Below are 27,470 nucleotides of genomic sequence, written 5' to 3'. Positions count from 1 at the left end.
CTGGTAGGGTTTGCCCTTCAACCCACCTGGATAAGAGGTTTCCAGCTCACCTTTCCCTCTTGTGGGATCCCCTATCTTCCACCCACCAGGCCTGGACACAAGCTGCCAACTGCCTACCTTAAGCCTTCATGCTCTCAGGCAAGGTCAGTTCTGCTTTCAGAGCTCTGGTCTGACCCCTGCTGGCCTTGCCTTCTCAGACACCACCTCGCCACCCAGGAGAACATGCCTCCATTTGCTCTAGCCTTAGACCAATGCTGTTAGCCCACATCCACTAACAGGAGTTCATCTGAATTAGACCCAGGGACTGCCTCGCATGCATCACCCAGAGCAAGACTTCAGAAGCTCTTCCATCCTGGGTCATCACCATTTGGTGCAGCACATCACCATAGTCATGGGATGTCTTTCTCCCCTCCCCAGGTCAAAATATTCTCTTGAGAAGTTTTGCAAATTCATCAGTTCTTTGATGTGTAAGTGACTTTTAGGACTGACAGTTAAAAGACTTCCAGGTGGCCCTCCTTAGTGCTGTGGACTGTGTGCTACAGTGGACACTGTTGGTTGTCACCATTGCCACTGTCACTGGTAACATTTACAAGCACCTATTGTGTGCTGGGTAAGATATTTGGCCATTGTAGAGTACAGTGGTCGACATCTTAACTGAATCCCTACCTCATTTATTATGCCAAAATTTGAGAAGAACCAAGGATTTGCATGGAATGTAACAGAACTTATGCTGAGGTTTGTGGGCAGGTGTCCACTTTATAGCACCACATATAATAGCAAAAGAAAGGAAACCACCTAAATGCCCACCAACAGGGGGTGAGTAAATAAGGTAGAATCTATCCATTTATGGAATACTCTGGATATCTTAAGAAGAATGGGCATTGGTCTGTAACTACTGATAATGGAACAATCTCCAAGAAATAAGTCAAAGGGGGGAAAAAGCAAGGTGAAGAACAACATGTGGTTTGCTACCTTGTGTGTAGTGAAAGCAAATCTAGAGAGAGGCATATGCATGTGACCTGGAGTAAGTTAGTTCCCCTCTTCAGTCTCCTCCTCTGTAGGAGGGGGAGGAATGGCCCCTGCCTCTTGGGCTATGGTGAGGATTAAGGGGGATAGTGTCTGTGAAGCTCTCAGCACAGTGTCTGGCACAAAGCAAGCCATCAGTCGTGAGGTGCTGTACACACACCTCTAATTATCCCTCAGGGTCCAGTGTAATCGACAAAGCTCTGTGCTATGCCTCAGGCCCCCAGCAGAGTCTGGAGATACAAGAGCAGTGGGAGAGTCAGATGGTGGGCAACCTACCATTACAATTAGGGAATGAAGTGCTGGAGGACTTCGGAGAAAAGCACGCCTTACTTTGTCAGAGGGATACAGGCAAGAGGTCCAGGAAGTGTTCACTGAAGAGGTAACGTCTGAGATCTGATTTCACAGGGTGAGAAGGAGCAGCTCCAGCTGAGAGACATCACAGGAGAGGCTTAGGGCCCTCCATCCTGCCACTGGAGTGCGGAGTGTGTGGAGGGAGGCTTGCAGAACCCTCAGGGTTCAGGGCAGAGGCAAAGGGCATCAGTTCCTCTCGACAGCAGTGCCTTGCTCCTCCTTTCCCTGTGGCCATCTAACCTGTTTCTTGTCGCTGCAGTCAAGTCCCGGGCAAAAGTCCTGGGGGCCATTATGCAAATGTCCTGCGCATGGAGACTTCTAGCAACAGCCGCCATGGCCATGGCCCATTGGCTGTGGGAAGTAGCCAGGGACCTGTGTCCTTGAGGGCAGGAGTGCTTCTACCCCCACGTGCCTCTAATACAGCAGCCAGTCACCCCGAGACATTTTTCGTCCCCAACAGATACACACAGGGGATTTGTATGGCTGTTTTGTTTTCTCTATCCTTAAATCTAGATATGTCTCTCCATCTCTGTTTAAGAAGGGGAGGATCTGCTTCTGGCAGGAGAAAGAGCCAGAACAAGTGATGGGCTCTGGTGGTCACCCTACAACCAGCAGAGAGAGACCTGACAGTCTTGTCAGATGATGGATGAGCCACGCCTGCGGAAGACAGCTGAGTGCCCAGCTTCCCCCTACCAGGCCACCTCCCACCCCCGTCTCCTGGGCAACGAAGCCTCCGGATGACCCCCTCCCCCCAACAATAATGAGATGGAAATGAACAGTGCTGCAGTATAATGAGCACGACAAAAATAGAGCCATTGCTAAGTAATGGGCCGGCCCTGGTTGAGGAGCAGGAGGAGGAAGGCAGGGCTCTCCTCTCACAGCCACAGTTCTGCTGTGTCGCTGGGACTTGACCAGGCATAGGCAAGTTTGGGCTCTGTAGTGGCAAAGAGATCAGGGAGGGACTAAAAGGTGGGCCTAGGTGCAAAACCTAAGCAGACTCTGGCCTGGTCACTATGGGGAAGGGACGACATGAGGACCCACAGCTGCCGATGTGAGGTTGCTGCCATCACCTCAAACCCCACGCCTTCCTGTACATAGCAGCAAATGGTCTAAAAGAGTTAACTAATGAGACAGATTTTTTCTCTTTTTTTTCAAAATATTGCATCTATTGTCTGTAGTGTATAGTGGAAGAAGCTTGCTCATTATACCTTTGTTTCTTCTTTGTTCCGTTGGTGGCTTGGAGTACCTGCCAGGAAAGGCAGTCACGCCTGGGGAAGGAGGGATCCACGTGCTGCAGGGACAGCTGTCTCTGAAGCCTTCTGGCACCAAGTCCCTCTGCAGTCTTTCCTTTCTATTATTTTCTAAAAAAATACAAAATTATTTTTTAAATAAGTAATACCTGCATGAAGTACAAAATGCAAAAGGAACAAAAAAAAGTTTACAGTAAAACTGGATATTCCTTCCTCCTGCTCTCCACCCCCAGCCACTGTTTTCTTTCCTGGAAGCAACCACGGCCAGCGGTTCCTTAGGCAGCTTTCTAGAGATGCAGAGCATGCGCAAGTACATATGTCCCCCTCCTCAACACAAACACTTTCTTTTTTTTTCCTTTCTTTTTTTTTTTTTCCTTTTTTTAACCTAAGGCTAACATCTCCTATCAGTCAGAGCCCTGACAGAAAACAGATGGCCCCCACAAAATGAGTCATTGAGTCAAGAATAATAAGTGTGGACAGGACACAGGAGAAGCACAAGGGATAGTGTGATGCCCAGGGCCAGTCATCATGCAGGGAGACGGGCAGTGACTCCTGTGAGCCGCAGGGCCAGTGGAGCGTCACAGGGAGGAGGCCAGGGGCATAAACACCCACCCCGCTTCTCCTCCCTCTGTCCTCATGCTGTAATACTGAAAATCCAGCTTGAGCCCCAGAACAAGACAGTCTGTTGATGTCGTTTACAGAGGTCACCCTTGGGCAGGATGGGCGGGGTGAGGGCAAACAGTGGCATGACCCCCATGCAGGCACTCAGCACCTGGATCCACATTTCACTGGTTTCCACTTAACAGTCTGCCTCTACCTCTAGCCTCACTCTCCTGCTGGCCTAGAGCACTCTGTAGTATTCCTGTTGTGGAACACTGTATCACTTGTATAGTATACATAATATATACATGTATATCATACAGATGAATACAAACTACATATATACGTTCGTTTATGTGTAAAACTGATGGAATTTCATGTCATTTTTATTTTTTATTTACAAAAAATATTTATTTACTTATTTGAGAGAGAGTGCATACACATGAGTGGGGGGAGGGGTAGAAGGAGAGGAAGAGAAGCAGACTCCCTGCTGAGCACAGAGCTCATCACAGGGCTGGATTGTGGGGTTGGATCTCACAACCCCCAAAATCATGACCTGAGCCAAAAATCAAAGGTCAGACACCCAGGTGCCCCACACTGATGGACTTGTATGATTGTTTCCAATGTTCTGCTATTCCAAACAATGCTCCAAGGCATATCTTTTTTCTTAGTCATTTCACATGGCAAGGATAGGTACAGAATAAATTTCTGAGATTGTTGGATCAAAGAGTGTATGCTTTTAAAATTTTGATAGACACTGCCACAGGCCCCTGCATCGAGCTGGTACAGATTTACATGTGTCTCAGCAATGGATAAGGTTTCTGTGCAGTGTTTAAACAATCTGGGTGACAAAGATGTGAATAAACTTCTTAGAGCATCTCTCTGATGGTGTCTGTCACCTTCATGAAATATAAATCCCTCTTTTTTTGAGGGGGAAATTATGAAAATACGTATTTCCCCCTTGTTTTCTGTCATTTTTGTTTTGTTTAGTTTTCTGTCATTTCTTTCAGAATTGTTCAGCAGGGATAAAATTTCTACACTCTTAAATGGAGTTCTGCTCATTCTTTGGGAATATCCTGTGTCACTTGAAGTTACAAATAATAGCCTCAACTTAAAAGTTAAAAGTTTCTAGTTTATCTTCCTAGACATGAACAAATCAACTGTATTTAAAAAAAAAAAAAATCTTGGAGACAGTTAAGGAAACCACATATGTATTGGGCATTAGGGGACTCTAAAAAAAATCACCATTAATCCCACTATGTGTGACAGTTTTGCTGGAGCACACAAGAAAATGTTCCTGCTCTCTAAAAGACAATGTGGAATCCCCAGAAGTGTGAAATGCCAGATATCTGCAACTTACCCCAAAACACCTTAGAAAAAAAAAAGATGGAGTAAATACACAAACATGAACAATCATTAAATCTAGATAATAGACATTTTCCCATATGTTCAGAAACCCTCATAAGGAAAATTCTTAATGAGGAGTCCAGCCAAAATAATAATCAGCATTTCATCCCTTACCCAAAGGTAAGCCTTCTTCCCTCTCTTCCTCTGGCTTCTGTTCCCCCACCTCAGCCTAGCCCTCTGCCAGTGATCCACAAACCCTGACCCATCAGAGCCTCTCTACTTTCCACATGGTCCTCTTAGGGGGAGAGTGGTTCCAGCCTGGTTTTCCCTCTGTTGAGTGGCAAACACTTGTTCCATAAAAAACCCTCAACTCTCCAACAAACCCTGGAAATACAGGCTCCCTGTTCTGTCCCACACGAAGCTTTAGCCTTCTCAGGCCCAAGTGAAGCAATCATGAAAGACCACCCCTCCAGGTCATCTTGGAACATACACCAAGCCCACGAGGATGTGGTGGAGGCCCCCCTCTCAATATTTGTGGTTTATGTTGGAAAGTGGCCTCCTGTCCTCTCCTCCCTGGAGATGGGGGAGTGAGAAAGTACCAGCATTCTCTGAAGAAATCTTATAAACCCTCCCAGTATACGTCTTGGATAAGACACCCCCCCCCACCATGATATTGAACATATCTTAGTATTATTTAACTTTTACTTTCCATCAAATGCATTTAGAGTTTCATGCATATTTACACAGCAGGGTTTATGACATTCAACTCCATTTTGTTTGTAACTGTGCCAGAGAATGTTATTTTATTATCTATTGTTATGGTGATTTAACACAACAAACATTTCTTTTCTCAACAGCTTCTGAGAGTCAGGAATCTAGGACTGGCCTATCTGGGGGGTTCTGGCTCAGGATCAAGATGTAGGCCAGGACTGTAGTCATTTGAAGGCTTGCGTGGGCCTGGGGGTTCCACTTCCAGGAGGGCTCACTTACCTGGCTGAGCCTCAGTTTTTCTCAGGTTGTTATCTGGAGACCTCCATTTCTCATTAAGTTGTCTGTTGTAAGCTGTCTCCATAGGGCTGTTCAAAATATGGCAGCTGGCTTTCCCCAGAGTGGATGATCTGAGGGAGTAAGAAAGAAGCCATGATATGTCTTATGACCTAGCCTCAGAAGTGACACGCTATGCTCCTGCCATATGCTATCAATCACATGGACAAAAACCATGGTACACGGAGGAGGAGACAGGGGTGTGACTACCTCGAGGCAGGGACCACTGGGTCTATCTTAGAGGTTAGCCACCTTACCTATCGATGTCATCCTGCACGTGCTCAGAGCTGTCAGTGTAAGCTGTGACCATGGACAGTCCCCCACAGAGTCGGATACCACGTTGGGGAGATCCCTCTAAGGTTTTGAGTGTGGCCCTTGGTCACTGGGTACCAATACCTTAGTAAAGTCTGTGTCTCTCAGAGGTCATAGAGATAACAGCACCATCACTGTCTTCGTGGTGAGTCAGGGCCAGAGGATATGTTTTCCAGACAGACCCTGTTCTGTGCTTCCAACCTCTTCTCACAGCACCTGGTGCTCTCCTGTGCCCTTGCCATTGACTCTCTTACAGCAGAAGGCCCTGAAGGACCCAGCATGCAGAAAGAACTAAATTCCAGCGGGGATTGGGCTCAAATCGGGGTGCTCCAAACTGCTCCTCCCCACCCCAAAACACAGGAATAAGATTTATCTGCAGTGATCAGCGTGAGAAATGCGGACAAGGTGAAGAGGGGAGCTGCACTTGAGTTGGGGCAGATGGTGTCTATTTTCCTGTTGTAGAAGTGAATCCTAGCACAAAGAGACTTCAGTGGATGAGAAGAGAAGGCACCAAAAGCAAAGCTAAAGACGACACATCCTACTCCCTACTGAGGGCCTTCAAGGGATCTAGAATTCTATGGTCCTGCCACATCAAGGACCTGATCTCTTAGGAGAAGAAGGGGGTGAGAGAAAGGATAATTTCTTTCCTTCCTTTTCTCTCTCTCTTTCTTTCTTTCTTTCTTTCTTTCTTTCTTTCTTTCTTTCTTTCTTTCTTTCTTTCTTTCTTTCGATTTTATTTTTAAGTAATTTCTACATCCAGCATGGTGCTCGAACCCAAAACCCCGAGATCAAGAGTCATAGGCTCTACTGACTGAGCCAGCCCGGCACCTCAAGGAAAATGGCTTTTTGAGTCTAGGGAGAAACTATCTAGTTAGCACACTTATGAACTTAAAACAAATTCCATTTGGGTTTGCACATGAGTTTCTTGTAATTTTGGTTTGTGCAAAGTAGCTTCCCTGGGGGAAAAATTGGAACTGAGAAGTAGTAGGGGCTGGGACGGTACTGCCTGTGGGGAGGGGCAGTATTGTGTGAGAGCAGCTCTTTGACTTTGTTCCTTCTCTGCCAAAGGCTTACCACGTCCACGCTCCGGAATCTAATTTACCAACTCCCAAACTCAGAGAGATGGCCTTGCTGTTCTTATTCTATGGGTAATGAAACAGGCCCTCCAGAGGACAGATAACTCCCTGGATTTTAGATTTTATGTATTTATTTGAGACAGAGAGAGTGTGCACAAGCAGGGAGAGCTACAGAGGGAGAGGGAGAAGCAGGCTCCCAATGAGTAGAGTGCCTGATGTAGGGCTCCATCCCAGGGCCTGGGATCATGACCTGAGCCGAAGGCACCCACTGAGTTATCCAGACACCCCTCCCCAAGTTATTTATTTTTTTTTTATAGATTTTATTTTATTCATTTATTTGACAGACAGAGATCACAAGTAGGCAGAGAGGCAGGCAGAGAGAGAGGGGGAAGCAGGCTCCCCGCTGAGCAGAGAGCCCGATGCGGGGCTCGATCTCCTGAGATCATGACCCGAGCTGAAGGCAGAGGCTTTAACCCACTGAGCTACCCAGGCGCCCCCTCCCCAAGTTATTCTTAAAACTCGAGAGGACATCCATACCGAGACAAAACTCACATCCTGGCAGCTGCAAAATTGTTTCCCCACAGCCGAAACTGGATTTCTAGCAGGGCTGGCCACTTTCCTTACAGACCATTATCAGCTGTCCCTTCTTAGCAACACATTCCAAGTGACTACACTCTCTAACCAGAAATGAAAACGGGATATGAACAGATTCACCCACTTTGTGGGTCATTCTCATTTCGTATTCTGCCCTCCACTAATGGTGGGCTTATTACCATTCTACCTGTGACTGCAGGGGCCGGCCACTGTGTAGTTTCCACAGGGGCCATTCCCACAGTGGTCACGGGGGAGCCAGAAGTAGGAACGAGGTGTGTCCTTTCAAACAACATATAACTGGATTTAAAAAAAAAAGCCCATGTGAGACCCCCCCCCCCATTTTTTAAAAAGTGAGTTTAGTTTGTAGGTTTTTTTTTTTTTTTTTTTTGGCAATCCCGTTGTATGTGGACATACTTCTTCTTTTTCAAGGTTTTCTTCCCCATTTCTTTTCTCCTTTCTTGCCTTTTGAGGTTTCCTTGGTTCTTTCATTGGTTAGAAGGAGGACATTGTATTTCCACATCCATTTTTGTGGCTAGGTGGAATTTTTTTTGTTTTTTTGACGCCTGGGTGGCTCAGTTGGCTGAGCAGCTGCCTTCGGCTCAGGTCATGATCCCAGCGTCCTGGGATCGAGTCCCACATCGGGCTCCTTGCTCCGCAGGGAGCCTGCTTCTCCCTCTGACTCTGCCTTCCACTCTGTCTGCCTGTGCTCGCTTTCGCTCGCGCTCTCTTTCTGACAAATAAATAAATAAAATCTTAAAAGAAAAAAAAATAATATGCACACTTAACTATATCTTTCAATAAAAGTCTAAAGTTCATCAAAATGGTAATCCTTCTCCTCCTCTAAAGACATAGAATGCCTTATTTTCCCACTGCTATTTTTCTCCTACCCTCCCTATTGTCATTGTCTAGTATTTTAATTCCTCGATGCTTTTAACCTCTCAATAGTTATGATTTACCACGCATCAAGGATTAGACTTGCCAACGTGTTTTATCACTCTTGGCCCATTACTGCTTCTTCTAGGCCATTCTTCCTTTCTGGTTCATTTCCCTTTTTTTGCTGAGGTAATACTCCTGAAATGCTGTCAAGTTGTTCTTTTTCTTCGCTGTTCTGTGATAAAACCCTGATGTCTCCAGCCAAGATGAGGCTTATCTTTAATTACGTTGCTTAATATTGGGTGTATCCCTTTAATGCTGGAAACCTCAGCCATTATTTCTCAACAGGGCAATGTCATAGAAGTGTTGGGAGGTGGGGACAACATGACATAGGATGATCAAGGAGAGGTCTCTGAGAAGGTGATATGGGCACTGAGATCTAAATGATGAGGCAGAAGGAAGAGCAAATTTAAGAGTTTGGTGGGATTCGGGAATTGAAGGAAGGCCCCTGAGTCTGGGGCCTGGGGAGTGAGGGGTGTGGCAGAAGATTAGATGAGATCAGAGAGGGAGGGCTCTCCGGACACTTCATGGGAATTTGAGTGGAGAGATGAAGGAGTTTGGCGCGAGCTTTTACGGTAAAGACACCTAGCTCTTCTCCAGAGCCCACTGATTCTTTCCTAGGGTCCAAGTGGTATTATTTGCCTTACAGTTAGGTGTGACCATCTAGCCGTTTCCTCAACAACGGGATGAGAACAGAAGCGATGTACACTACTCCCAGTCTTGCCCTATAAAACATTCCCACAAATTTTCCTCTGTGCTCTTTTTGGTCTCTTGGGATGGAAGCAGCCATAACAATCATGAAAGCTACATGTTAAAAAACCAAACCAAACCAAAACAAAACAAAAAAAACAAAAAAGCTACATGTTGTAGATGATGGAGTTGCCATTAGGTTGGTTGCCCAAGTGATTTTCTGGAGTGGAACTCCCATCCCCATCCTTGATCCAACCATCCTGACCTGGAACAGTCCTGCATGGTTTAATGGGAAAGAAACCAGCATCTTGTTCTCCAAACCCTGGACTGTGTGTTATTACAACCAAGCCTGGTGAATGCTGCCCAGAGGACCTTAGCAAAGAAAGCTGAAGTCCTGTGCATCACATGAGGGCAGGCTTGAACGTTCAGAGTAGTCTTCGATTTTATAGATTAATAGTGTCAGAGACAGAACAGCTTGCTGAGGGGGTGCTGCTCTTCAACACATAAGCAATAACAACCCAGAGGAATTAGCTGTTCTTCCCAAAGACCCTTGATGGCAAAAACCAGATTATAAACCAGAGCTCCAAGTTTCTAGTTCAGGTTCTGTTCTTGGGACAACAGGAAGGGAGGTGGGGAGAGAGGTAAGGAAGGCTGCACTTGCGTTCATTGGCCACCTGAGGGCTATGCTCGTCACTGGTGCTTTAGGACAATTCAGCAAGAACTTTCTTTAGACAAGTGTGCTCTCCCTTCCAGTGGCTGAGGATACTTACGTCCTGCAATGATGCTGTGGGCTCTGTATCAGTTTAGAGGCTCAGCAGGAAACTGGGAACAACTCAAACTGGGTTATTGTGAATAGTCCTCTTATTAAACTCCCCTCAAAGGTATGGTGGGATTTAGGAAACCGAGTAGGATGGTGTAGTGCCCTGGGCCCTGTGATGGTGGAAATCATTGTCACGCCTAAGTCTGAAGGGGTATATTGATTTTACTAGTGGTGCTGTAACAAATGGCCACAAATCTAGTACTTGAAAAAGCACAAATTTATTCCCTTACAGTTCTAGGGGTCAGAAGTCTAAAATGGGTCTCACTGAACCTAGCCCTAGTGCCATGTTTCTTTCAGGAGACACCGAGGAAGAGTAATTTCCTTGTGTTTTGTAGTAGCTCTTTCTAGTACTGTACTAGTGCCTGTACTCTTTGGTTCTTAACCCCCTTCCAACTTCAAAGTCAGCAATGGCTGGTCAAGTCTTCCTAATGATGCCATTTCTCCATTTCTGACTCTTCTGGTCCCCTCTTCCACATTGAAAGGACCCTTGTAATTACATTGGGTTAAACTGGATAATTCAGGATAATCTCCTTATTTGAAAGTCAGGTGATTGGCAATCTTAATTCCATCTGCAACCTTAATTCTCACCTTGTCATATAACCTAACATATTCACAGGTTCTGGAAATTAGGATGGGGACAGCTCTGTGAGGTCATGTGACAGGAGTATGACCTTTCCTAGAGAACTGAGTCCTCCAAATTAGGAAAGGTAGATATCACCTGGCCAGTTTTCTACCTGGCCACAGGGGACCAGGAAGCAAAGGAAAGATTTATTGCACTAGTTTGGTAATCGGTCCTGATTAGCATGAGGAACTAAGGTTGCTTCTACACAAGAGGATAGTAAATAGAATTTCCAGAACTCAGGGCATTTATTTGGGCATTTCTTAGTACTCCTATGTTCTATAATAACCACAGGAATCACAGGAATTGCAACCCACCAAAGCTGGGAAAATAAAGGGCCCAAAGGTCTGGGTTTCTCTATCAGACAATTAATTGGGCCAACCTAAATGCTGTCAAGAGATGAGGGAAATTTAGAATGGTTGTAGAGGAAAGAGAGAGTGAATATCGGGTATGACCAGGGACAAGCTCCGACGGCAAGCACTCTTGTTTCTGAGTTCTTCCAGGAGTATGCAACTGGGAACCACCTTGAGGGGCTCTGTGACTAATTCATACGTAGACCTCTCTCTAGGGCAAGATGTAGGGTATCTTGTACTCCCCCCAAAATGAAATCTCTACCATATAGCACAGGAATCAATACAATAAAGAGAGTGGATTGGAGAGATAGGAGGGGTGGGGTTATATCTGATGCAAATCTATGATCATCCGTAGATTTCTTCAGCACCAACAGCCTTATGGACTCTGCTGACACTACTAGAGGCTGACCATCACTCTCTCTGGGAACACTTGGTCTTTTACCTTGACTGCTGCTAGGCTGAACATCCACGAGCCCTGAGTTTCTGGCTCCTTCCACAACTTCTAGACTTCAGTGAAATGCCTTACTGATTCTCATATAGAAAAGGCCACGTGACAACACCTGAACTGTTGAGTCAACTTTCTGCTGACTGAGTCTCCGCTAATGAAAACGGGAGATGGCAGGGAGATTGCAGATAAATTCCCCTTCCTCCTCCTTCCCGTGGCCTACTCTGAAGTGCCATTTCTCTCTGCAGCCTGTTTGGAGCGGAACCATATGCCAACCAGACTTGCTTGCTGAGTAACCTGCTGTGATCTTGGAGGTTTCTCGTGAAGTGTCAGCCAGAATGACAACATACCATTTCACACTTCCTCATGCCTTTCTTGCTTGGCTTCCCCTTTCCTTATCTTTGCTGCCCTGCTTATGAATCCCAAGTGGAATGGTTAATTTTATGTGCCCATTTGTCTGGGCCATGGTGCCCAGATATGTGGTCAAAACTTTTTCTGGATGTTTCTGTGAGGGTGTTTTTGGATGAGATGAACATTCAGATCAGTGGACTTTGAGTAAAGCACATTGTCCTCTATGTGTGGATGGGCCTTGTTCAATCAACTGAAGGCCTGAATAGAACAAAAGGCTGACTTCCTCCAGGCCGGAGAGAATTATGCAGCAGACAGCCTTCGAATGTCAAATGTAGCATCAAGCTTTCCCTGGCCTCCAGCCTGTTGGCCCACCTTGCAATTTTTGGACTTGTCAGCCTATAATTTCAAGAGCCAATTCCTTAAAATAAATCACTTTCTTTATAATTACATAACATATTGGTTCTCTTTCTCTGGAGAACCTTTCTTTGCTAATAACATCAAGGAAGGCTCCAGCCCTTTCATCCTTGCTTTAGCCTCTTTTTTTAGAGGGAATAAATCCAGCCAAGACAAGGTACCTGCCTTTTATGGACCTGATACCTCATCTCCATCCCCATGTGAATATTAAAACCGAGGCCCTAGACTCTAAGGGCCAACCAACCTCCAGGTCCATACTGACTGCCCTATTGTCTTCATCTTTCTTACCACACTGGCTTTGGGTTCCTTATTTCCCTCTGGGACTTGATAATTTTCTATTATTTATTATATTCCTATTATTTTATAATAAAATTCCTTTTTATTAATCTCTTTTATTTTATTCCTCAACAAATATTTTCAGTATTATTATACACTATTCAGTATCTCTTTATATTTGTAGCAGGAGGGTAGCCCTGTCTCTATACAGCACATTGACTGGATTTCCTCATGCAATTTGTCCTTACACATATGAAATTGTCAAACAGTAACAAATTCTTCATATGTGTGTGTGAGGTTCACAATATCCATCATATGGGGATTTGATTTTGCTGACCACTTCACTAGTTTTGGATAGTTATATTGGTTTTCCTTTTTACTATTAAAATTCATCTTATGGTGAATATATTTATGGATAAAAACTTTCAGTATTTGGTATTATGCCCCTAGTAGAGATTCCAAAAAGTAGAATCACCACATCAAAGAATACAAACATTTTAAAATCCAAATTGCTCTCATTAATTATGCCTCCATGTGACTTCACTCTAGACATCTTGATTGAAGTTTAGCATTGACGTGTCTCTTCCGACTTTGATCTGTTCCTTGAGGTGAATTCTTTAGATAGCTACTCTCATTCATTATAGATTTCTTTTTACTAGTTTAAATCTCAGAGGGCAGTCATCTGCAAGTTGTATCTTTCTGGTTATAAAGACACAGTTATGTTCATGAACAAAATATTCTGCATAGTCTTAACATAGCTCTTATTTTGAATTACACCTTAACGTTAGGATACGTGTGTGGACATTTCCCTTTTGCTTCCTAGAAAATAAACATTGTAACTGGCACAGTTAAGTGTCTGAGCTCTGGGGTCAGACCTGCCGGGATACAAATCACAGCTCCACCGCTCACTTGCTTTGTCACTTTGGCAAATCATTTACCCTCACTGAGCTTTAGATATTTTATCTGTCAGATGGGAGTAACAATAGTACCTAACTCAAAAGGCTGCTATGAGAATGAATTGAGATAACAAATCTAAAGCCCTGGATACACACAAAAGAAAGCACACCATCAGCCTGCAGGAGTGTAGCTGTTATTAACAATTGGACCTCAGCTCCTCATGGACCCTCCCTGTGGCCCCTGGATCCTGGGGGCAGACAGCGGCTGTGGGGAAACTGGCTCTCCCCTCAAGGGCTCAGTTTGTCATCCCCTCTATTCTATTTCTAACAGCACTTTACAGATGAACTAAGTGTAACATAATTATTTGTCTTATTCTATTTTCCTTTTAGCCTTAAAAAACATTTTTTTTTTTTTTTAGTTTTTTAAGAGTTAAAATATTATAGGGACACCTGGGTGGCTCAGTCGGTTCGATGTCCAACTCTTCATTTTGGTTCCTGTTATGATGTCAGGGTCCCGAGAGCGAGCTCTGCATCGGTCTCTGAGCTCAACAGGGAGTCTGCTCGGGATTCTTTCCCCTTCCGCTCCTCCCCCTGCTCTCTCTCTCTTCCTCCCTCTCAAATAAATAAACAGATAAACTCTCTCTTTTTTTTTTTTAATGCTAAACCATTATAGACACCACTAAAGTCCTTTTTATCCCAGTTTTTTAATTGTGGTATAATACATAAAACTTACTATCTTAATCATTTTTTAATTTTTTTTTAAGATTTTATTTATTTATTTGACAGAGAGAGATCACAAGTAGACAGAGAGGCAGGCAGAGAGAGAGAGAGGGAAGCAGGCTCCCTGCTGAGCAGAGAGCCGGATGTGGGACTCGATCCGAGGACCCTGAGATCATGACCTGAGCCGAAGGCAGCGGCTTAACCCACTGAGCCACCCAGGCGCCCCCTATCTTAATCATTTTTTAAAAAGATTTATTTATGTATTTATTTGACAGACAGAGATCACAAGTTGGCAGAGAGATAGGCAGAGAGAGAGGGGGAAGCAGACTCCCCGCTGAGCAGAGAGCCCGATGCGGGGCTCAATCCCAGGACCCTGGGATCATGACGAGCCAAAGGCAGAGGCTTTAACCCACTGAGCCACCCAGGCGCCCCTATCTTAATCATTTTTAAGTGTACGGTGCAGTGGTATTAAATATATTTACAATGTTGGGTAAGCATCACGACCATCCATCTCCAGAACTCCTTTCATCTTGTAAAACTGAAACACTATGCCCATTGTCTAATGGCATAACTCCCATCCCCCTCTACCCTACTCCTGGCAACCAACATCCTACTTCCTGTCTCTATGAAGCTGACTCCTCTAAGTACCTCATATAAGTGGAATCATACAGGGTTTGTCTTTTTCTGACTGGCTTATCTCACTTAGCATGATGTCTTTAAGGTTCATCCATGTTATAGCATGTGTCAGAGTTTCCTTCCTTCTTAAGCTGAATAATATTTCATTGTATATACTTACTATATTGTGCTTATCCATCCACATGAAAGCCGCTTAGACAACACTCCTACTCGCCAACCCCTCTCCCTCACACCCAAGATGACCACACTCATGATTTAGTTATTCCCTCCAGATTTAAAAGCATTTTTTAAAACTTTTTAAAAAAGATTTTATTTATTTATTTATTTGATAGAGAGAGAGAGATCACAAGTAGGCAGAGGAGCAGGCAGAGAGAGGGGGAAGCAGGCTCCCCGCTGAGCAGAGAGTCCGGTGTGGGGCTCAATCCCAGGACCCTGAGATCATGACCTGAGCCGAAGGCAGAGGCTTAACCCACTGAGCCACCCAGGCGCCCCTAATGATTTTGCATTTACCCATGCTGATATATATGGATCTAGTTACTCCATTTTCATACTGCATAATTTTCCATTTTATGTATATATTCTTAGTTTTATTTACCCACTTTCCTATTGATCCCTCGGATTTGAGCCCAGTAGCTTTTGTTGGCTTTCTGATACTCTAAAAATAAATTAAAAATTATATGTCCAGTTTTTTTCTAGTCCTTAGAGGGAGAGCTGGTTCTGGCTTTGTTTTTAGCTCTTTACTCTGCAAACCAAATATTCAAGAATATATCCACAGAATTCTTTACAGTGTCAAGTTCCAGATAAAACATCAATAAAATTTTCCACCAGAGAGAGAGAAAATCAACTATGTTCTCTGACTTCAATTCTGTAAAATTAGAAATAGAAATAACTAACTTCATTTTTTAAAAGATTTTATTTATTTATTTGAAAGAGAGAGAACATGAGTGGAGGGAGGGGCAGAAGGAGAGGCAGACTTTCCTTTGAGCACAGAGCCGGACACACTAGGCTGGATCCCAGAATCCCAAGATCATGACCAAAGCAGAAGTCAGACGCTTAATTGACTGAGCCACCCAGGTGCCCCAGAAATATCTGACTTTAATGAGCATTTAATAAGTACTAGGCATAAATCTAGATGCTTGAAACATATTAAGCTACTAAATCTCATTTAATCAGCACAAAACCCCCATGAAATAAGAATAGTATTATTACCATACACAAATGAGAAAAAGGCAATGAGATGATTTGCCCAAACTCTCATAGGGTTTTTGTGGTGGAACAAGGATTCAAAACAGAGCAGTGGTCTGATTCCATGGTGCTTAATCATTTCATGATAATACTATTTTGAAAGTAGAATTTAAAAAAAGAATACTTGCAAATTAAAAGTGAAAGGGAGAATAAGTGAATTGGAAAACACTTTAGAAGATTCTGAAGTATGGGGAAGCAAAAAGAAAAGAAAAGTAGACAAAGGTAGACTGAAAGCCTCGAACTACATCTACTGGACAACAGGAAGCCTAACTTTACCAAATGACAGTAAATGGAAAGGGAAGATGTAGGAAGAGGAAATGTAAATGTAAAACATTTACATAGTAAATTTACATTTACTATTTACTATATAAATAAATATTATATAAATATATATAAATAAGTACTATATAAATAAATTTACTATTTACTAAATAAACATTTACATAGTAAATGTAAAACATTTTCATAAATGTAATTCCGAATCGGTAGTGAATTTCTTTCTTTCTTCTTCTTTTTTTTTTTTTTTAAAGATTTTATTTATTTATTTGCCAGAGAGAGAGCACAAACAGAGGAAATGACAGGCAGAGGGAGAAAAAGAAGCAGGCTCCCATTAAGCAGAGAGCCTGATGTGGGACTCGATGCCAGGACCCTGGGACCATGACCTGAGCTGAAGGCAGAGGCTTAAACTTCTGAACCACCCAGGTGCCCCAGGCAGTGAATTTCTTATTAACATAGTTGGTGTGCTATTTTGAAAGTGAAATGAAATCTTGAAACAAGTGGTATCCAAAATAAGGTGCATGTGCCCCTGAGGGCCAACAAAATCATTTCTTTATTCCCAGAAAGAAAGCATCAGGATTTGTCATCTTTACACGAAATTTATCTATTTTTATCTTTTTGTATATATTTTGTAATTTATATAATATGTTGGAAAGTGACGCATGTCTATAATTTATAAATGAATAAATAAATATTACAGAGGGATGCTCAGTATTTATTCATTGGATATTTGAAAATTTTGGGCACCATTTCTAGACAAAATAACAAACAAGACTGGGTTGGGATTTATTCAGTGGGAAATAAAAGTATGTTAATTTGGGAGATTTTTTTCTGTGAAAGAATGGAAATACTGAAAAAATACAGAATTTATTAGAAAATTTTATGGCTGTATGTCTGTTGAAATTTAAGGATACTGACCAAAATTAGTGTAAATATCTAATACCTTCTGAACAAGCAAAGGTAAAAAGATATACCTTTATCAATCTAACATTAGTCAAGAAAGGGGGGGAACTAAGAATAAGGAATAAGGATGTTGTACGGTGGGGGGGTTGATTGATAGCCCCTCCAAAAGATATGATTATATCTTAATCCCTGGAATTTGTAAATGTGACCTTATTTGGAAAAAAAGTCTTTGCACGGGGTGCCTGGGTGGCTCAGTCAGTTAAGTGTCTGCCTTTGGCTCAGGTCATGATTCCAGGGTCCTAGGATCCTGGAATTCTGGGATCCAGCCCCACATCAGGCTCCCTGCTCAGCAGGGAAGCCAGCTTCTCCCTCTCCCTCTGCCACTCCCCCTACTTGTGCGCTCTCACACACACACACACTCTCTCTCTCTGTCAAATAAATAAATAAAATCTTTTTTAAAAAGTCTTTGTACGTGGAATGAAGTTAAGGATCCCTAGATGAGATCACCCTCAGTTATCTGGCTAGGCCCTAAATCCAAATCCAATGCTAAGTGTCAGACACACAGGGAGAGGACTGCTGGTCTGAGGAAGACAGAGGCAGAGATCGGAGAGATGAAGCTGCAAGTCTAGGAATGCCAATAGCCACAGGGGCTAGCTGAGGCAAGGGACAGACTGTCCTCAAGAGCTTCAGGAGGGAACCTGGCCCTGCCAACACCTACATTCCAGACTTCTGGCCTCCAGATCTATGACAAAACAGTTTCCGGAGTTTTTTACATTCACCCCTTTGTAGTAATTTGTCATAGCAGCCTTAGTAAACTAGTAATAGATGATCAACAGAAAACGCAGTAACATTGGGTAGAAATAAGTCCACATTTATTGATCATTGCGAGCAGGTAAATGAATCTATTCAGACCAGCAGATCGGATTAAATAAAGCAATACAAAATCCAGTTATAGGCTGATGACAAGAGATGGAGGGGAAAAATGTCTGCAAAGGTTGTAAATATAAGGATGGAGAAGATAGAGTGGCCAATTATTTTTTATTAATTATTTTTATTAACATATAACGTATTATTTGCCCCAGGGGTACAGGTCTGTGAATTGTTAGGCTTACACATTTTACAGCAAGAGTGGCTAATTATTAACTGAAGAAAGTTGGAGTGTCAATATTAGGTCAGACCATATGAAATTTAAGACAAACAAAGAGCTAATGAGAATAAAAAGCGCCCATACATAATTATCCAGAGAAGACTCTACTAAGGGGGCTTTATTTATGTGTAAGTAAAGTTAAAACAGAAAGTCAAGCTGGAGGAAGGTAGGCTAGGCTAAGGCTTATTTTCCTAATGCATAGAGAACCTCTACACAACAATAAGAAAAAGACAAAAACTCTTAGGGAAAAAATGGGCCAGGGATACGAATAGATGTTCCCAGAAAATGCTCAACTGCAGCAGTACAGAAAGAAATAGAGTTAAACTATGATGAAATACCATTTTTATCTAATTAACTCATGTATTGAGACATTTTTATTTTAAAACATAGTTGACATGTAATGTCCTATTAGTCTCATGTGCACAACATCATGACTCGATGATTCTGTATATTATACTCACTCACCACGGTAAAGGTGGTCACTTTCTGTCATTAGAATATTACTGACTGTAGTCTCTATGCTGTACCTCATGACTTACTTGTAACTGGAAGTCTGTACGTCTTAATCACCTTCCCCATTTTAAAATGATCTGAATGGTAAAGATCCAATAAGTTGATTGAACTCTGGGTTAGCCGGTAGTTAGGATGTGATGAAACAGGCCCTCTCACACATTGTATGCAGCAGTGTAAATCTATAGAACATCAGACAATTTGGCAATTTGACAATATGGAATAAAATAACACAAGCATAATCCTTTTGACCGACAAATTTCACTTCTCCTAATTTATCTACAGATACAAACAAAACGATGTATGAAAGAAGCTATTAATTATACTACTATTTATAAAAGCAAAAGATTGATTACAATTCAGTGAACAGTCATAAAATACAAATGCTGTGTGCAACTATTAAAAAGAATGAGGATTCTCAGTATGTAGTGATTCATGATCATCTCCAAAATGTATTATTTATTAAATGAAAGGTAGGACAGCGTGTACAATATGCTGCTCTTTTATAAGAAGGAGTTACAACTACCTAAGTATGATTTATACGTAGTTGCTCATACACGCACAAAGTCTTGCTGAAAGGATAGATAAAAAGACAACTGGTAACATTGGTTGCCACTGGAGGGGAACTAAGAGGCTGGCGCAGTGGAATGGGAGGGAGACTGGAACCAACAAACCAAACAATAGCTATCTGAGACCAAACTACCACCACCATCCTCTCATCTCCATAGAAAGAAAAAAAAAAACTATAGAGATAATTGGCAATATTAAGAGCTGGGTCTTTTAAAATGACTAGTAAAGGGCATCATGGTGGCTCATTCGGTTAAGCATCTGCCTTTTGCTCAGGTCATGATCTCAGGGTCCTGGGACTGAGTCCTGCTGAATCGGTCTCCTTGCTCAGCATGGAGTCTGCCTCTCCCTCTCCTCTGCCTCCCCTCACCCTCGAAATTGCCCCTCCGTCCTTCCGCCCCCATTCATGGTCACGCATGCCCTCTCTTGCTTGTTCAAATAAATAAATAAGATCTGAAAAAAAATAAAAAAATAAAATTACTAACAGAATAGACAAATGAGGGGCGGGGCTGATCAAAGACATGAGAGAATGTACAAATAAGATTTGGTGAGATGTGTCCATTCTTGGTCCCCACCTATTATGTGTCAAGGCTGTGGATGACTTCAACGTCATTTAGAATGGGGTAAGGCATAGGCTTTCTTCTAAGGCCAAGTGGTCAAGAGAAGGCAGGAATGCCCTCATCATCCCACAGAGGCATGCCAGGGATTGTCAAGCCCCCAGTGTGCGCCTGCTTCCCAGTGAGGGTCCTTATCCCCTTGTAACCTTCCTTTCCTTCTGAAAAGCACAAATGTAGGAACAGCCTTATCAGTGAGAGGATACACGTATTGTTTGGCATCAGGAAAACTTGAAAAAGTAAAAAATTATTAGAGAAAACAAATGAATAACTAATCAAACCCTGTTTTGCCCCCTCTCAATAAAAATACCAGGACAAGATAGTTTTAGAGATGTGTTTTTTCAACTAGAAATGGATCATTTAAAAAAAATCCAGACAGTTTTGGAGGAGAGACAGAGAGGGAGGTGGGGGGGAGAGACAAAGGGAGCGGGGGATGACGATACTCATTTATATTCCCCCCAGTTTTGATATATTTGAGTTTTCATTTTTTAAAAGATTTTATTTATTTATTTGGCAGAGACAGCGAGAGAGCAGGGGTGGTGGAAGAGGGAGAAGCAGGCCTCCCGCCTAGCAGGGAGCCAGATGTGGGGCTCAATCCAGGACCCTGGGATCATGACCCGAGCAAAAGGCAGCTGCTTAACAACTGAGCCACCCAGGCGCCCCTTGAGTTTTCATTTAATTCGATTAAAGTATTTTCTAATTTCTCTTGTATATCACTGTCGATGTCTGGGTATTTAACAGTGGATTGTTTCATTTACAGATGTTTAGAGATTTCCCAGTCACCTTTGTTATTTACTTCTAGCTTCACCCCCATTGAGGCCAGAGGGCATACTTGTAATATTTCAGTCTTGTTCAAAGAGTTGGGGGTTGTTTTCTGGCCCAGGATATGGTCTATCATGATGAATGTTTCATGTGTGCTTATGAAAAACAAGGTATATTCTGCTCTTGTTAAGTGGAGTGTTCTATACGTGTCAGTTAGGTCAAGCTGGTGGACGGTATTGTTTGTATCTGTAGATATCCTCATTGATTTTCCATTTACGTGCTCTATCAATTACTGAGAAAGGAGAGTTGAAGCCTTCAACTATAAATGCAGATTATCCTGTTTCTCCTTCTAATTCTAACCGTTCTTGCTTTATCTATTTTGAAGTTCTGTTTTTAGATGCATACACTTAGGAGAGTTATATCTTCTTGCTAATGTGATCCCTTTTTCATTATGTAATGTTCCTCTTTATCCCTGGCAATAGTCTTTGTTCTGAAGTGTACTTTTTTTTTTTTTTTTTTTTGTACTAATATAGCTTCTCCAGCTTTCTTTTGAGCTTTGCTTGCATGATCTCCTTTTTCCATCTTTTAACTTTTAAACCCTTTCTTCAATTTCAGAGTGACTTTCTGGTAGACCACGTATTAGCTGGGTCATGTTTTGTATTGAATCTGACAATCTTTGCTTTTTAATTGGGGGTTCTCTCTGCTCCTGTCTCTTTCACCAGCACTTGGTGGAAGGCTTTGGAAGAGAGCTTGTGAGTGAGTTCAGACTCTCTTGTGTCTGGGTGTTCATGGTTCCAAACCAGTGGTTCTCAGTCAGGAGCATTTTGCCCCCAAAAGGATATTTGGTAATGTCTGAAGACGTTTTTGATGATCACAATGGGGCCGGGGGGAGGGGTGGTTACTACTGACATCAAGTAGGAAGACACCAGGAACACTGCTAAATATTCTACAATGCCTGGGACAGCCTTTCACAAAAAATAATTATCCTGCCCAAAATGTTAATAGGGGTAATGCTGAGAAACTGTTCTAAACTGCATGTTAGCCCACACTCAGTCTTAAAGAATTCATTAAAATTTTAGCTGCTTTCCTCCTACCCACTTTTATGGCAACCTCTTCTTCCCCTACTTTGACAAAAGTGAAACAGTTCATGTGTCCCATTTTTCTTCCACCAGTCTTCTCAGTGTTCAACATTCAACTCACATGGTTGCCTCTGCTTTCTGATGGTGTCTAGGAAAGTTATGATTCTGTAGATTATCTATATTTTTTTCATTGCTAGGGTGGGAGTTGATATTTTCTCGGAGCTTTGTACATTCTAAGAGGAAACTAAACTTCCATTCGGTTTTAATTTAATTTAATTTTTTTAAAGATTTTATTTATTTATTTGACAGACAGAGATCACAAGTAGGCAAAGAGGCAGGCAGAGAGAGAGGAGGAAGCAGACTCCCTGCTGAGCAGAGAGCCTGATGTGGGGCTCCATCCCAGGACCCTGAGGTCATGACCTGAGCTGAAGGCAGAGGCTTTAACACACTGAGCCACCCAGGCGCCCCTCCATTCAGTTTTTAAATAATCAATTCGAAACCAGGAAAAGGCCAACTATTGACAATTTCAACAAGGAACGTAGATGGCAAAAATTCCAAAGTGGTAGTGATAGTATATACATAATAGAAATTTACACACAAAATAAAAATGTATATACAAATAGAAATTTATCTCATTAATGTTCAGAGATAAAAGGGTTAATCATTCATTCCATTGTTTCCTGCAGATAAGTCCTTTCTTCGTACTGAAATCTGATGACAATTAAATTCTGATATTTTTCCAAGCTACTGTATGAAGAGGAGGCCATCACTATACAGCACACTGCAACATAAGGACTCTTTGATCACCAATTCTGGTGCAGTGCTATATACATAATAAATCATGGACATGCAGAGTTTATCCCAAGAGTACAGGATGTTCACCAGCAGAAAATGTATCAGTATAATCCAGTTCCTTAAGAGACCAAAGGACCAATCCATATAATCATCTCAATAGAAGCAAAAAATTTCTTCCTATAGAATTTAAAATCTATTCAGAATAAAAAAAAAAGCAACTTGTAGCAAACTAGGGCTAGAAGGAAATTTTCTACTCTTTTCTTTTTTTTAAAGATTTTATTTATTTATCTGACAGAGAGGTCACAAGTAGGCAGAAAGGCAGGCAGAGAGAGAGGGGGAAGCAGGCTCTCTGCTGAGCAGCAAGCCTGATACAGGGCTTGATCCCAGGATCCTGGGATCATGACCTAAGCCGAAGACAGAGACAACCCACGGAGCCACCCAGGCACCCTAGAAGGGAATTTTCTTAACCCAATGTAGAGTCCTACCAAACATCTATAATAGATATAATTTAAAAGTGAATCCTAACTATATTCCCATGGGACTCAGTAATAAGAAAAGGATACCTGCAGCACTCCTACTATTCAATCTTATACTGGAGGTTTTAATCAATACAATAAAATACGAGAAGGAGGTAAGATGTAAGAATTCATAAGAATGAGAAAAACTCAATATTCATCAATGCATAGAATCTAAGACAAGATATTAGAACTAATAAGTCAGCAGTTTGCTAGCTGCAAGTTCAACATGCAAAATCAGTAATGTTGTCCTACAACATAACCAGTTAAAAATGTTAGAGAGAAAAGGGTACCATGCATAAAATCTATCAGCTATCTAAGAATAAAAATAACATCGAGTTTGCTCTATCTTTACAGAGAAACATATAAACCATTTTGGAAGAGCAAAATGAAGATCTGAGTAAGTGGAGAGATCTCCTACATCTGAGGAGGCTCAGTAACACGAAGATGCCCATTTGTTCCCACTTTGATCTATGAGGTCCATGTGATTCTGATCCAAATTTCAATAGTTTGTTTTGTGTCTCAGTGCAACTCATATGGAAGAATGAAACTTTAAGAATAGCAAAAACAGGGGCGCCTGAGTGGCTCAGTGGGTTAAGCTGCTGCCTTGGGCTCAGGTCATGATCTCAGAGTCCTGGGATCAAGCCCTGCATCGGGCTCTCTGCTCGGCAGGGGGCCTGCTTCCTCCTCTCTCTCTGCCTGCCTCTCTGCCTGTTTGTGATCTCTCTCTGTCAAATAAATAAATATATAATCTTTAAAAAAAAAAAAAAAAAAAAGAATAGCAAAAACAATTCTGCTCTTTGCTATTTGTCATGATCCCAGGGTCCTGGGATGGAGTCCCACATCTGGCTCCCTGCTCAGTAAGGAGTCTGTTTCTTCCTCTCCCTCTGCCCCTCCTGCCAGCTTGTTCTCTCTCTCTCTCTCAAAGAAAATATAATCTTTAAAAAATTAAAAATAAATTAGATCCCTACTTCAAACCATATACAAAAATAAATTGAAGTTGAATTAAAAACTACATTTGAGGGGCGCCTGAGTGGCTCAGTGGGTTAAAGCCTCTGCCTTCGGCTCAGGTCATGATCCCAGGATCCTGCGATCAAGCCCTGCATCTGGCTCTCTGCTCAGCAGGGAGCCTGATTGCTCCTCTCTCTCTGCCTGCTTCTCAGCCTACCTGTGATCTCTGCCTGTCAAATAAATAAATAAAATCTTATACAAACGTAGTGATCCAAAGGGGCACGTGCACCCGAATGTTTATAGCAGCAATGTCCACAATAGCCAAACTATGGAAAGAACCTAGATGTCCATCAACAGATGAATGGATCAAGAAGATGTGGTATATATACACAATGGAATACTATGCAGCCATCAAAAGAAATGAAATCTTGCCATTTGCGACAACATGGATGGAACTAGAGTGTATCATGCTTAGCGAAATAAGTCAAGCAGAGAAAGACAACTCTCATATGATCTCCCTGATATGAGGAAGTGGTGATGCAACATGGGGGCTTAAGTGGGTAGAAGAAGAATCAATGAAATAAGATGGAATTGGGAGGGAGACAAACCATAAGTGACTCTTAATCTCACAAAACAAACTGAGGGTTGCTGGGGGGAGGGAGGTTGGGAGAAGGGGGTGGGATTATGGACATTGGGAAGGGTGTGTGCTTTGGTGAGTGCTGTGAAGTGTGTAAACCTGGTGATTCACAGACCTGTACCCCTGGGGATAAAAATATATGTTTATAAAAAATTAAAAATTAAAAAAAGGACTACATTTGAAAATGCAAAACTAAAGCTTTTAAGAAAAATAATTTGTCCATTTTTTCATTCATTCAACAAATATTTACTGAGCTTCTGTAATATACCTAGCCTAGTGCTATATACTTAGCTTAGTACCTAGTACCTAGCAGTAAATAAACAAAAGTCGATGTTCTTGTGATGGTTTGCGTTCCCAACAAACAAATAGGTACATGCCAGGTGATGCTAAGTGCCATGGGGAAAAAAGAAAGCAGGATAAGGGGATAGCGTATAGAGAGGGGCTTCTATTTTATGGTGGTGGCTGAGGAAAGCCATCCTGATAAGATGAGTTTGGCATGTGGATATCCAGAAATTTCTGCCTGGTCATTGAGGAAAAAGAGGGCCACTGTGTCTGGAGGAGGTGGGGTGGGGAGAAGAGTGACAGAAGAGAAGGGAAACAGGGTAGGTAGGGGCTGGAAGACCATTGATAAGGACATCTGAAGGATGTGGGGAACCACTGGAGGATTTGAGCTAAGGAATGGCAAGATACAGCTAACAGTTTATAAGGATCACTCTAGCTACTGTGTGGAAAGTGGACTGGAGAAGGATAAGGGTGAAAGGGACAGAGTGTCCAGTTAGTAGGCTATTCTAATTGTCCAGGCAAGAGATGATGACTTGTTTCTGGATAATGGTAGTGGAGGTAGTAAGAAGTGCATGTGTTCTGATGTATTTTGGAGGTTGAGAAGATATAATTTGCCTACATAGGATGGGAGAGAAGGGGAGAGGTCAAAGTGTAGAGATTCCAAGGCCCCCATGACTGGGTTAATGGTGGTGTTTTTTAATAAGATGAACCCTGTAGGCGGAGTAGGCTTATGGGAGAGCACGAAGAACCTGGTTTTGAACATCTTAAGTTAGAGATACTTATCAGACATCAAGTATAAGTGTCAAGTAGTAGGCTAACCAGTATATGAGTCTGGAGTTCAGGCAAGAAGGTGAAGCCACAGATGTCAATTTGAGAGCAGCCAATCTATAGATGATGTATGAAACCATGGGCTGGGTGACATCCCTGAATAAATTAATGTCCATAGAGGAGAGGAGGTCCCCAGGGTGCTCCAGTTTTAGACCTGGAAGGGAAGAGAAGGAACCAGTAAAGGAGCATTCAATGGGATTTGAAGAGAACCAAAGAGAAGGGGGGTTTCTCAAGAAGGAGGGAGCAATTATGTCAGATGCTGCTGAGAGGCTAAGTGAGATGAGGACCGAGCATTTATTGTTTTGGCAAAGTGGAGGTCATCCACGGCCTTGCTGATCGTTTCAGTGAGTGGTAGTTATGAAAGTCATTGGGCCTCGTTTCAAGAAAGAACAGAAGAGAAAGGGGAGATGATGAGTATAGATGATCTTTTTGAGTTTTCTTCTAAAGGGAGGAAGGGAAATGGGATAGGAGTTGAGGGACGTATTAAGGGAGTTCAGGGTTTTGTTTTTATTTCTTTTAACATAGGAGATATACAGAGTATACGCTGATGGGAATGATCTAGTACAGACGGATCTTTGAGGAAGTGAGAAGGAATGCGACCCAGGGCAAAAATGGAGGTGTTGGATTTGCATGGGAACACTGACACTTGATCAGCTGTAACAGAAGGGAAAGCGGAGAATACTTTTTAGATTGGTAATACTTTTTAGATTACTTCTATATGCTCCATACAATCAGAAGCAAGGATCATCAATTAAAAGTGAGGACATGGAAGGCTTTGGAAATTTGAGGGAAGAGGAGAGGTTATGAAATGGTTGTCTATAAGATTATGAGAGAGTGAGTCAATTCGGGAAGTGGAGCTGAAGGACTGAAGGACAGCCCTGAAGACCCTTCTAAGGTTAGTGGTCGTGAATATCACCATGCTTGTGTGTTGTGCCCTAGCAAACATCATTTGCTGATGTGCTAATGGAGAGTTGTATTTATTCGGTGTTGGGGTTCTTCCAGAAAATTCAAGGGAGAAAAACAGTAAGAGAACAACCACACATACAGGGAAGTGACTGTAATGATGGAATGTGGATTCTAAGGCAGATAGGGGAGGGGGTTAAGGACTCTAAGGGGTGTGGGATATTAAAAACTGGCAGGTCAATAGAAAGCAGGTTCTGTAAGAGTTGAAGAATTATTGAAGTCAGGCATGGGAAGCAGTGTGTTGAAACCCAAGTATTGAACATGGGGATGTTTGTCATCAAGAGAAAGGAGGGAATGTTGATTATTGGTAACTGGCAAGGTCTCAGGCATGACTGGAAGCAGATGACTTGGGAAAGGGTGAAGACAGGATCCCTGGGAGTGAGGGGGCCAGGAACCAAGAAGATCATCCTTGTTATTCTTTGAAATCCCCAGTAATTGAGTACTGGGAAGGAGACAATGAATCAGGTGCTAAAATCTTCAAAGAATGAGGAGTGAAACCTGGAGGTCAGATGACTGCAAAAAGTAGGGGAAAAGGCAGTACTCCACTAAAATTCACACTCAGGATATGCAAATAACCCTTAAAAATCAATAAGAAACAGACAAACAACTCAATAAACAGTGGACAGAGAATGACCGGCCCATG

General features: G+C 42.4%; 1 long non-coding RNA gene across 2 annotated transcripts in view; it reads right to left on the bottom strand.

Moving 5' to 3' along the window:
• Positions 1–27,470, bottom strand: part of LOC309866769 — a 226,260-nt gene that overhangs the window by 38,795 nt on the left and 159,995 nt on the right. For both annotated transcript variants that reach the window (XR_014312794.1, XR_014312795.1), the window contains exons 4-5: positions 5,565–5,692; positions 2,586–2,738 (exon numbers count right to left, since the gene is read on the bottom strand). This is a non-coding gene — a long non-coding RNA (uncharacterized lncRNA). The remainder of the gene's footprint in view (positions 1–2,585; positions 2,739–5,564; positions 5,693–27,470) is intronic.

The sequence above is a fragment of the Mustela nivalis genome, assembly GCF_964662115.1.
Source record: "Mustela nivalis genome assembly, chromosome: 6".
Taxonomy (NCBI): domain Eukaryota; kingdom Metazoa; phylum Chordata; class Mammalia; order Carnivora; family Mustelidae; genus Mustela; species Mustela nivalis.
This window is presented reverse-complemented; position numbering and strand designations above follow the sequence as displayed.